The sequence below is a fragment of the Anas platyrhynchos genome, chromosome W (genome assembly GCF_047663525.1).
Source record: "Anas platyrhynchos isolate ZD024472 breed Pekin duck chromosome W, IASCAAS_PekinDuck_T2T, whole genome shotgun sequence".
NCBI classification, from domain to species: domain Eukaryota; kingdom Metazoa; phylum Chordata; class Aves; order Anseriformes; family Anatidae; genus Anas; species Anas platyrhynchos.
This window is the reverse complement of record NC_092620.1, coordinates 11,520,597-11,533,410: the sequence shown is the minus strand read 5'-3', so window position 1 is coordinate 11,533,410 and position 12,814 is coordinate 11,520,597. Positions and strand designations below refer to the sequence as shown.

General features: G+C 43.7%; 1 protein-coding gene across 1 annotated transcript in view; it reads left to right on the top strand.

Moving 5' to 3' along the window:
• Positions 1–12,148, top strand: part of LOC101797743 (kinesin-like protein KIF2A) — a 171,616-nt gene extending 159,468 nt beyond the window's left edge. Inside the window, exons 21-22 of the transcript XR_011805633.1 lie at positions 6,318–6,432; positions 9,027–12,148. The gene's annotated coding sequence lies outside the window, so the exon portion shown is untranslated. The remainder of the gene's footprint in view (positions 1–6,317; positions 6,433–9,026) is intronic.
• Positions 12,149–12,814: the final 666 nt, after the last annotated feature.

Below are 12,814 nucleotides of genomic sequence, written 5' to 3'. Positions count from 1 at the left end.
AGGGTTAACTGATGCTTTTACCCAGGTATGAGTCCACCCTTCCTCAGCCATTCTTACTGTTGGCTCAGTAGTCAGGAGCACCTGGAACAGTCCGTCCCACTCAGGTTGCAGCTTTGATTCTCTCCATGTTTGCATAAAACCACAGTCTCCTTCTCGGAATGGATGGATCAGGGCTTCGAAGAGTAGGGTTTGAGCTAACAGTCCACGGGTCCTAAGAGATGACAAAGAGGATGACAGCCCGAGTATATAGTTCTTAAGAAAAGCATCTTTTTTGTCTCAAATCGAGGTCATTCATTCCCTTTGTCCATGTACAGCAATCCAAATAATATTTCATATGGCGAAACTCCCACATCTTTTCTTGGTGCAGTTTGAATTCAGAGAAGTGACAAAGGTAAGCACTTCGTCTGGGGAAGCTGAGTTTCCAGAACTTAGTCAACTGCTTCTTTACTGTCTAATCCGTTCCACGATTCCAGAAGAGGAAGGATGCCAAGGAGTGTGAAATTTCCACTTAATTCCTAGAGTCCACATTAGCCCTTGCAATATTTCTGACATAAAGTGATTTCCTTGATCAGAGTCAATATTTTCAACAATTCCATACTTGGGAGTTATTTGTTCTAGAATTACTTTAGTTACTATGTTAGCAGTAGCAAATACTGAAGGGAAAGCTTCCGCCCACCCTGACAAGTGATCTACCAAGACTAATAAGTATTTAAATCTACCTACTCTAAGGAGTTCTGTAAAATCTACCTGTACTTTTTGGAAGCGTTGAATTCCTGGTTTTCGCCCCCTTTGGGCCAACTGCAGATAATTTTCCTATTTACACAGAATCACAGAATCACAGAATTGTCTAGGTTGTAAGAGACCTCAAGATCATCAAGTCCAACCTCTGACCTAACACTAACAAGTCCTCCACTAAACCATATCCCTAAGCTCTACATCTAAACGTCTTTTAAAGACCTCCAGGGATGGTGACTCCAACACTTCCCTGGGAAGCCCATTCCAATGCCTCACAACCCTCCCAGTAAAGAAGTTCTTCCTAATATCCAACCTAAAACACCCCTGGCGCAACTTCAGCCCATTCCCCCTCGTCCTGTCACAAGGCACATGGGAGAATAGACCAACCCCCACCTCGCTACAACCTCCTTTAATGTACTTATAAAAAGTGATAAGGTTGCCCCTAAGCCTCCTTTTCTCCAGGCTGAACAAACCTAGCTCCCTCAGCCGCTCCTCGTGAGACTTGTTCTCCAGACCCCTCCCCAGCTTCATCGCCCTTCTCTGGACTCGCTCGAGCACCTCCATGTCCTTCTTGTAGCGAGGGGCCCAAAAATTGAACACAGTGGTGGCTAGCCAGGGGGAGGGGGGCTGGACTGCTCGGGGTTAGTCTGGGCATTGGTCAGCAGGTGGTATGCAATTGCGTTGTGCATCGCTTGATTTGTACACATTATTATTAGTAGTACTATTATCATTATTATTGTTATTAGTATTATTGTTATTATTATTTTCCTGTCTTAATAAACTGTCTTTATCTCAACTCACAGGCTTCACTTTCCCATTTCTCTCCCCCATCCCAGAGAGGGAGGGGGGAGGGTGAGTGAATGGCTGTGTGGTGTTTAGCTGCCGGCCGGGTTAAACCACAACACCCTAACAAGACTATTACTACTAAGAAATGAAATAAAGGTAAGAGCCCTCAAAAGTTTCCATCTTTCCAAATCACTTGGGAACTGCTAAGACTGACTGTATCCCCTGACTGTAATCACTGATATTTCACTATGGATGGCAGGATGTTAACAAAAAAACAGAGGAACAAAGGATCAACTTCTGCTTGAAAATTATATGAATAATGTTAACTAACATAAGGAGTCTAATGTAGTTTGGCTGGACCACATAAAAGAGTTTAATTCAGTCTCACATTCAGAGAGAACACAGGCACCACTGAATAATGTCATATTTAATGTAAGATTTACAGAATTAAGGTAAGATTTTATCTCATCGACGACCTTGATGAGGGAATAGTGTCTGCCCTCAGCAAGTACACTAATGACACAAAGCTGGGAGGAGTGGCTGACAAGCCAGAAGGCTGTGCTGCCATTCAGCAAGACCTAGACAGGCTAGAGAGATGGGTAGGAAGAAACCAAATGAGGTTTACCAAGAGCAAGTATAGAGTCCTGCACCTGGGAAGGAACAACCGGATGTATCAGTACAGGCTGGAGGACGACCTGCTGGAGAGGAGCTCTGAGGAGAAGGACCTGGGGGTCTTGGTGGACGACAGGTTGACCATGAGCCAGCAGTGTGCCCTCGTGGCCAAGAGGGCCAATGGGATCCTGGCGTGCATTAAAAGGAATGTGGCCAGCAGGTCAAGGGAGGTGATCCTCCCCCTCTACTCTGCCCTAGTCAGACCCCACCTGGAGTACTGTGTCCAATTCTGGGCTCCCCAGTACAAAAAAGACAGGGATCTCCTGGAGAGAGTCCAGTGGAGGGCCACAAAGATGATACAGGGCCTGGAGCATCTTCCTTATGAGGAAAGGCTGAGAGACCTGGGTCTGTTCAGCCTGGAGAAGAGAAGACTGAGAGGGGATCTCATCAATGTGTATAAATACCTGAGGTGTGGGAGACATAGGGATTTGGCCAACCTCTTTTCAGTGGTTTGCTGTGGACTCTCCTTTCCAATCTAAATGAAATCAGTGTCAAAGCAGAATCACAGTAAGTTATTCAGTGTGGACATGTCTTTATCAGAGGAGTGCTTTGTAGTGTTGTGGTGCTAAGAATGAGAAATAATCTGTATATGGGATGTGCTAAGTAGCACAGTGCTCTGCAGTATGGAGAACTAGAGAAACACCTAGCAGTGCAAGGTGCCAGCTTGATTCTAGTAATGTGTACCATGAAATAGCTGGGCATTAAACACTGCAAGAGATGGTGCAGTAAATTGTGTAAGAGTGATAGAGAGCCCTGTGGAACAAAGACTGGGGAATATGACAGATACATTATTAGTGTGTGGCTCACCAAATACATCCAGAAATTCTAATGAGTGCTTAAAATGAGAAAAGTTCTTCATCCTTGCCATAAAACTCTGGAGATCCCATTCTTATCTGTGTTTGTATTCTAATGGTGATCCACTGGACAATGATAATCTTTTTCAATTATTCCTTACTAAAAGATACTGACATATGCGATGATCAGAATACATATTCTGTTAGATGTTACATAGATTGGTTGGGAAGGGGAAACTCTCTTTCTGTCATTACATGCTTAATGTAAAATTGGATAAACTGTAATCTCTTTGAAGAGGCAACTCCTTCACTGCTCTCCTGCACAAACAGTACGTTCTTCTCCCTTTAATTAAATTATCCTTATCTTAACCCATTGAGACTTTTTTTCTTACCAGCATACTTTCTTCTCCACCTATTCTACTGAGGAGGGGGAGTGAAAGTGGTCGAGGTGGAATTTTGCTGCCCAGCAGGGTAAAACCACCAGAACTATCTCCTATTTAAGTTCTTCAAAGACTTGTCATTGCTCAGGGCCCCATTTGAAATCATTCTTCTTCCGGATCACTTGATAAAGAGGGCTTACAGTCAGACTGTAATTTGGAATATGCATTCTCCAAAAATCTACACTGCCTAAGAAAGTTTATGTTTCCTTTTTTTGCTAGTTGGTGGAGACATAGCTGATTACATCCACTGGGATGTGGCAATGTTAATCTTGGCATTTTATTCCTAAGAACTGGATCTCCTGTGCAGGTCCCTTGACTTTCCTCAGTTTTATGGTGTTGTGGTTCCGCTCGAGTGGGCAGCCGAGCTCCACCACAGCCGCTCTCTCACTCCCCCTCCTCAAAGAGGAATGGGGAGAAAATATGTGAAAAGGGCTCAAAGGTTGAGATAAGGACAAGAAAATCACGTAATAATTATTGTAACGGGCAAAACAGACTCAGCATAGGGAGATAGTAAGATTTATTGCTTATTACTAACAAGCTAGAGAAGTGAGAAACAAAGGAAAGAAACCAAAAGCACCTTCCCCCCCCATCCACCTTCTTCCACCTCCTCCCCCCGAGCGGCGCAGGGGAACGGGAAAATGGGGGTTATGGTCAGTCTACAGCGCTTCTTCTCTGCCGCTCCTTCTCGGTCACTCTCGGCCCCTGTGCTGTGTGGTCCCACCTACAGGATACAGTCCTTGATGAACTGATCCGGTGTGGGCTTCCCACAGGCAGCAGCTCTTCCAGAACTGCTCCAGATATGGGTCCGTACCACGGGGTCCATCCCTCAGGAGAAAACTGCTCCAACCTGGATCCCCCATGGGCAGCATCTCTGGGTAGTGATGGATCCCTTTGGAGTAGGATGAAACTGGCTCTTATCTAACATGTGGAAGCTTCCAGACTCTTCTCACAGAGGCCACCCCATCAGCCCCCTCCCCACCCCAACCCCCCCAAGTAAAAAAAATACAACCTTGCCACTATAAATCACCTCCAGCATGGCTAATTCCCTCAGGTACTGGATTCCCCTCTCCACAGTGGTCTACTTGCCTGGTTGACATACAAGATCTTCTTTGAAGGGATATCTTTCCTTCACGCCTGACAGGAATCGCCTCCAGAGGGTGAAGACTTGTGCTCCTTTTCCAATTGCTTTGTCAGAGCCCCCTTCTTTAGTGAGGGATCCCATCCTTCTTATTCCAGGTATTGGCACCACCATCAGAGCAGCCAGGCGACAATGTGCTCACCTGGATGAAAGCTGAAATATTTTTGCTTATTTCACAGCTCACCCAGGGATAGGGATCGTGTGGTTACTGCCTCGTTTAGGAGTTTTGCCTCTTTCTCCTCCTGTTCTTGTGATGGCCCTGCTTCAGATTAACATGCCTCACCCAATTCTTCCTCCTTTCCCCTCCTAGTATATGTTCCTTTTCTTCACAAATGAATTTCCTCCCCCTTCCATTGCTTCTTCTTGAATATAGGGGTGACTGATACTAACACAGGTTGGTTCTCTAGTTCAACCACATTGTCTCTCGGGGGGTCGGATTAACTGCAGTGAGTGTTGTGGGAGTTGCATTAGCTGTAGTGTGTTTGTCAGGACTTGGATTAACCATAGTGCTTTTGTGGAGATGGATCATATCAAGAGGCATTCTCTTCCCCTTGAGGGTGCTGAATAGTGTTTACTTTTGTTTGATAAGTGCAAGCTAGACCCCAGCACAGTATGACGAGCTGTAAAACTCTGTCATTGTAGGGTTGGGGCATACCTTTCTTAAACATTCCATCATTTTTTTAGGATTCCACACTTCTTCAGGGGTGAATTCCAAAACCATTGGAGGTGACAACTGTGATAGATACCTTCATTCATTGTGATGGGTAACTTCATTCATTGGCTCAGCTCTGGCCATCAGCAGGTCCCTTTGGAGACTGCTGAAACTGGCTTTTATGGGGCAGCTTCTGGACTCTTCTCACAGAGGCCGCCCCTGCATCCCCCCCCCAAACCCTTGCCATGTAAACACAATACAATGGCTTAGTGATAGTGTTAGGTGATGAATGGGCTTGATGATCTTATGAGTCTTTTCTAACCTAAATAATTCTGTTTCTAGAATCATTTCTCTTCTTTGGAGTGACAGGATGATGAAATAGAAAAATGGAGCTTTACATCTGCTATTTCACATTTCTTTGCCTGGATTTAAGTAGGATGCAACTATTAATATTGATGCAACATAGTCACTAACAGAAGGATTTAAGAATTACTATCCTAAAGTGTATAACTATCTATAAATAGGATTAATAGCGAAGTGAAAAAACTGCTAGAAACCTCAAAGTAACTGATAACAGTATGAGAGAGAGCCTTAAAGACCTCAGAATTTACCCTGACCATCATTTCTCAAACACCATTTCATTTGCAATAACTTCTTTAAAACATAAACCTTACAAAAAGTCTAGCCAGTCCACAAGTAGAAGCTTTTCAAATTTTAAGATTCAGACTGATGACAAGGAGGTCTTTCAACAAGCCCCCTGCCAGATGTCCCCTTCTCTTGTAGAGAAATCTTTTCACCTGTTAACAGTCGGTTAGACACGATATTCAGCACTTCTTATCAGGCATGAAGATGTCATTTGCAGTTTTATTTATGATACACATGCTACTCTGCTAATTATCAAGTCTCAAGTGTCTGTTTAAACAACACATTGCTAGAAGACTTTTTATTTGATTAAAAAAACTCAGAAGAACAGCAGTGCTAGAAGACTCTTTTCTACTTGCATTGCTAATGAAATTTTATTAGTAAAGAAAGCAAGCATTTGAATATAGTTGCATAGAAATTATTTTTTAAGTAAAAATTTCTCTTGTCTTTGTGTAAAGGAAACATGTCCCTGTAGATGACACAGAAGTGACAAAAGAAGTTTTACAAAGAACAAGATGGATGAGGAAACACCCAAACCTGTCTTTGGCTCAACTTTTCATGGATGTACAGGAGGTAGAACGAGATTTCTGTGTGCTTAGGACATCTTGAACACTAAGCTGTGATGCATTGCTTTTAATATCATAGTTTCACTCTTGACAAGATCCATGCTACAAGCTCATTGTTGAGAGGAATGGGTTAAAAACAGAAGATTATCGAGGAGGATGGGATGAGAATGGAAGACTGCCAAATTCGTTCAAGTGACCTTGCAGTATGTAAACAGCAAGAGGAAGACTAGGGATAATTTGGGTCCCTTGCTGAATGAGGGGGGTGTCCTGGTCATGGGAGACGCTGAGAAGGCAGAGATACTGAATGCTTTCTTTGCTTTAGTCTTTGCTTCAAGGACACTCCCCCGGGACTCCTTGCCCCTGAAAATAGGACAAAGGGTCTGGGAAATGGAGGGCTCCCCCCTGGTGGACGTGGGAGTGGTTCAGGAGCGTCTGAGTGGGCTCAACGCACACAAATCCATGGGTCCTGATGGGATGAATCCACGTGTGCTAAGGGAGCTGGCAGACGTGAGCGCCGAACCGCTCTCTATCATCTTTGAAAGGTCCTGGAGAACGGGTGAGGTGCCTGAAGACTGGAGGATAGACAATGTCACTCCGGTCTTCAAGAAGGGCAGGAAGGAGGATCCAGGAAACTATAGGCCAGTCAGTCTCACCTCTGTCCCTGGAAAGGTATTGGAGCAGCTTGTTCTGGATGCCATCTCCAAGCAATTGGAAGAGAAGAAGGTTATGAGGAGTAGTCAGCATGGATTCACCAAGGGGAAGTCGTGCTCGACCAACCTCGTTGCCTTCTATGATGGCATCACCAGCTGGGTATCACAGAATCACAGAATCACAGAATTTCTAGGTTGGAAGAGACCTCAAGATCATCGAGTCCAACCTCTGACCTAACACTAGCAGTCCCCACTAAACCATATCCCTAAGCTCTACATCTAAATGTCTTTTAAAGACCTCCAGGGATGGTGACTCCACCACTTCCCTGGGCAGCCTGTCTAACAACCCTCCCAGTAAAGTTCTTCCTAACATCCAAACTAAAACTCCCCTGGCGCAACTTTAGCCCATTCCCCCTCGTCCTGTCACCAGGCACATGGGAGAACAGACCAACCCCCACCTCGCTACACCCTCCTTTAATGTACTTATAAAGAGCAATAAGGTCGCCCCTGAGCCTCATTGGGTAGATGGGGGGAGAGCAGTGGATGTCATCTACCTTGACTTTAGCAAGGCTTTCGATACTGTCTCCCATGACATCCTACTAGCAAAGCTGAGAAAGTGTGGTATAGATGAGTGGATGGCAAAGTGGGTTGAGAACTGGCTGACTGGCCAAGCTCAGAGGGTGGTGAACGGAGGAGCAGAGTCTGGCTGGAGGCCTGTGACTAGCAGTGTTCCCCAGGGGTCGGTGCTGGGTCCAGTCTTGTTCGACGACCTTGATGAGGGAATAGTGTCTGCTCTCAGCAAGTACGCCAATGACACAAAGCTGGGAGGAATGGCTGACATGCCAGAAGGCTGTGCCCTCGTGGCCAAAAGGGCCAATGGGATCCTGGTGTGCATTAAAAGGAGTGTGGCCAGTAGGTCAAGGGAGGTTATCCTCCCCCTCTACTCTGCCCTGGTCAGGCCCCACCTGGAGTACTGTGTCCAGTTCTGGGCTCCCCAGTACAAGAAAGACAGGGATCTCCTGAAAAGAGTCCAGCGGAGGGCCACAAAGATGATACGGGGCCTGGAGCATCTTCCTTATGATGAAAGGCTGAGAGACCTGGGTCTGTTCAGCCTGGAGAAGAGAAGACTGAGAGGGGATCTCCTCAGTGTTTATAAATATCTGATGGGTGGGAGACAGAAGGATGTAGCCAACCTCTTCTCAGTGGTTTGTGGGGAAAGGACAAGGGGCAATGGCTGCAAGTTAGAACACAAGAAGTTCCGCACCGACATGCAAAAGAACTTCTTCATGGTGAGGGTGACAGAGCATTGGAACAGGTTGCCTAGGGAGGTTGTGGAGTCTCCTTCTCTGGAGATATTCAAGGCCTGTCTGGATGCCTACCTGGGCAGTCTGCTCTGAGGAACCTGCTTTGTCAGGGGGTTTGGACCCAATGATCTTTCGAGGTCCCTTCCAACCCCTGCAGTTCTGTGATTCTGTGATTCTGCAGCTGGGAATGCATAAAGTCTGGGGAGCGGTAATGTAGAAAAACTCATAGATTGTACCTATTTTTGTTTATGCTCTGTGTGTTTGGCAAGTGGTGCATCTGTGTATAGATAACATAGGTGTCTGGTAGACTTGGAGGCACCCTAGCAAATGCACTTGAGCTCCCTCGGTACAGAGATCAAAGATGCACATTGAGCATCATAGCATGGTGGTAAAAACTATGCCTGTGCAAACCGTTGATAAGCAGGTGTAAACAGCAGGCCAGTGTTCTTTTAGCATAGACCAAGCTTAGCGGTGCCTGCGTACCCACTTGTGTGCCTCTGCCTGGCTGTTGCTTCGGGGATCTCTTGGTTAGCAAGGTAACAAAAATAAATCTACTTTTTTATCTTAGCTGTGGTTCTGTGTTTGTTCCTGCTGCCTGCCTGTGTTGACACTCACGTTGACCAGATATTTTTTTCTTTGACTTACAGGATATGGGAGAAGGGATTTCGCCCAAGACATGCTCCCAGATCTCTCTCTTCAGAGGGGATGTGAGATGGAAAGAAAAGACAGGGGAAGGGCCACCATGGACCACTGCTATTGCAGTGCTCAGCAAAACAAGATTACTTTTTTGCTGGTCTTTCACTAACAAAATTAATTCACATTCTAATCAACTATGTAGAACAGCATTAACAAATGTTTCCTTATTTTGAGAAAATGAGAATAGTGATAAGTTACAATTATGCAACCATGGGTGTTCTTTCATTCAGATGTATTTTGTGTCTTTCCTGCAACATTTACATTCATACTGAAAACTAACCTGGAATTTCTTAATTTCATTATTTCATTCATCTTTGCATTATCAGCAAAATATAAAAATGTAATATATTTTGTTAATGAAGGGAACTGTATGGAAATGCTGTGTTACCATTTTCATCTACAAATGACTTTTTTGATAAAATAATGCCTTTGTAAGAAGAAAATGTGCTTGTACGTTGACTGCACTGTAACAGAAACTGTATTACAGTATTTTAATCATATCATCTCCAGAAACTGAAGCTATTCTTACACATTCTCTTATAATAGTTAGAAATCAATTTTCTTGGTAATTTTATGTGATGAATACATTTTGTTTATGTTTCTTTCCAAATGAAAACAAGTTTCTTTCCAGTACAGAGTGCCCTAATTTGGATTTACATATGGAAACTGTAATTAAGGACCCCGAAGAAGCAATGCATGTTAGCTCACTGTTGTGCAGAAGCTAACAAACCTTTCATCTCGCTAGGGATAATTAGTGTGGGCATAAGGCACTATTAAATCATAGAATGGCTTTGTTTAGGAGGGACCTCAAAGATTACCTAGTTCCAACCCCTCCGGTGTAGGCAGAGACACCACCCACTAGATCAGGGCGTCCAGGGCCTCATCTAACCTGGTCTTGAACACCTCCAGGAATGGGGCATCCATAACCTCTCAGGGCAACCTGTTCCAGTGCCTCACCACCCTCTGAGTGAAGAATTTCCTCCTAACCTCTCATCTAAATCTCCCCTCTTTTAGTTTTAAACCATTCCCCTTGTCTTGTCATTATCTGATTGAGTAAAGAGTTGCTCTCCATCTTTTTTATGTCTGTGGCCACTAGTATGTGGCCACTAGTATGCCCATTAGTATGGCTAGAATAATTGATGTTCCATAGATAATTTGGGTATATTTACACTATACTATACAGACATAGTCAATGCCATTTTTTTATGGTAGCTCCATTAACTTTTTTCAGGAACTTCATAACACAGAAAAATCTTTTAAAATTATTTTAATTTGTGTTCATCTTTCTTTCTTACGTAGGCAAACAGGAATTTAGCATAGAAGACTGTATTCAGTCTAAATCACCATAGAAAGCAAACCACTACAGAAGGCTTCCTTCATATTATTTTTCTCATATTTTTTTCTCAGCAGTAGAAAATTTGAGTAATACATCAGGCATAATCCTCCTATTATTGCTAATATCAGTACATCTTTAATGGACCTAGCAATTTCATGAAATTCAGTATAATTGGACAGTCAAGCATAGACAGACAAGTCAAGCACAATGCTGATTTTAACTGCCCTGATCAAAAGCTCTGACACCACCTTAAAAAATCATTGCTGCCAGTCCCTATCATACCCTGGCTTCTTGTGATGTCAGCATGACTGGTATGTTACGATGGATGGTTATAGGCTCTTTAGAAGGGATAGGCAGGGCATGTGAGGTAGGTGGGTGGCTTTACTGGGTCTGGCTGCAATGGAGTTAACTTTCCCTGCAGCGGCCCATACAGTACTGTGCTCTGCACTTGTAGCTAGAACAGTACTTGTATCACAACAGTGTTGTGTCTACTGCTGAGCAATATTGGCATAGCATCAGGACTTCCTTTAAGCCCCCCAGAGCCAGCAGGCTGAAGTTGGGCAAGAGGTGAGGAAGGAAAATCACAAGGGCAGCTGCCCTAACCGGGATATTCCATATCATATGCTGTCACACTCAACAATAAAAGGTGGAAAAAGGAAGAAGAGGGGAGGGGTGGGCTCTCATTATGAAAAAGTCTATCCTCCCAAACACTGGCTACGTGCGTTGAGGCCCTGCTTCAAGGACATGGTCAAGCATCGCTCGTTGGTGGGAAGTAGAGAGTAATTTATTTCCTCTGCATTTCCACATGCCCTTTGCTTGTGTTTTTTGTTTGTTTGTTTTTTCCTTTCCCCATTTCCCTTTTTCCTTTAGTTAAATTATTTAATTAATAATAATTTTCCCTTAATAATTATTTTCCATTTAATTAAATTATCCTTATCTCAACCTGTGAATTGTTTCTTTCTTTTTTTTTCCTTCCCTCTTCTTTTAAGGAGGGGGAGTGAGAGAGCGGCTGTGGTGGAGTTCAGCTGCCTAGCAAGGTAAAATCATCAGAGTGGCACTGTATGTAATGGAGGGGCTGGACTACATGGAGCTCACAGTTGGCAGTGACATCGTTGAGAGCATCTGGGTAAGTATTAAGGAACAAGCAAATAAAGGGGATGTTGTTATGGGAGTCTACTATAGAACACCCAGCCAGGATGACAACACTGATAAATTATTCTTTAAGTAACTAAGAGATACCTCTGGATCAGACGCCCTTGTCCTTATGGGGGACTTCAGCTTGCCAGACATAAACTGGGAATACCACACAGTTCATACAAATAGGTCCAGGAGATTCCTAAAACACCTTGATGATAACTTCTTGGCACAGGTACTAAGGGAGCCAACTAGGAAAGGTGCCCTCCTAGATTTTTTCTTTGTAAATAGAGAGGGTCTTGTGGGTAAAGTGGTGATTGGTGGTCATCAGTCATAGTGACCATGAAGTAGTTGAGTTTAAAATCTTTGGTGATAGGAGGAAAACTGCCACCAAAACTTCAACCCTGGATATGGGGAGAGCATGCTTCAGGCTGCTCAGGGAACTAGTTAATAAGGCCCTCTGGGAAATTGCTTTTGAAGACACTGAGGTCCATCAGTGCTGGTCATTTTATAAATTAGCCTTTGAAATTTGCCTTTTATAAAAGGCAATTTCAAAATATTGGAAGTCAAGCATGATTGCATGCAGCTGTATAGTATTTTTATAATCAGTAAATACTGCAGGAGGACTTCTGAAAGACTAGATGCCTCTAAGAGACATTGCTGACAGTCTTTAAGTGTTGCATAACAGGAGTGACTGACAGCCTTAGGCAGACAGAAATTACAAATTCTGTGTGTCATATATGGTTTTATCTCCTCCACTGATATGAAACTTTATTTTTTTTGCCCAGAAGACCTTCTTAGTTATATTGTAGGTGATGTTCTGTATACATTTCCCTAAGTGACAAAGCTGACTTAAGTGACTCCTTTCCCTGACTACTCATGCCATAATGCATCACTCCTCAGCTATTTTTATACAGCATAGTGGGATCCCATTGCAAACTGAATCACTGAAATCATCCAAGTTCAAAAAAGAATAAATGATCAACAAAATTTTGGGGGAAACTTCTTCCAGTGGCCCAGGCTGCTGCACAGCTCAATGATTCTGGCAGTGACAAAAGTGAGGTGATGATAATTTGCAATGTAGAAATAAGAACATATAAGAAGCAAAGCATAGTTTTTTTTTTTTATATCAGCTGTAATATACTTGGGAAATTAACTGCAACTATGCCCTCCCTTCAGATATTTATACACATTGATAAGATCCCCTCTCAGTCTTCTCTTCTCCAACCTGAACAGGCCCAGCTCTCTCAGCCTCTCCTCGTATGATAG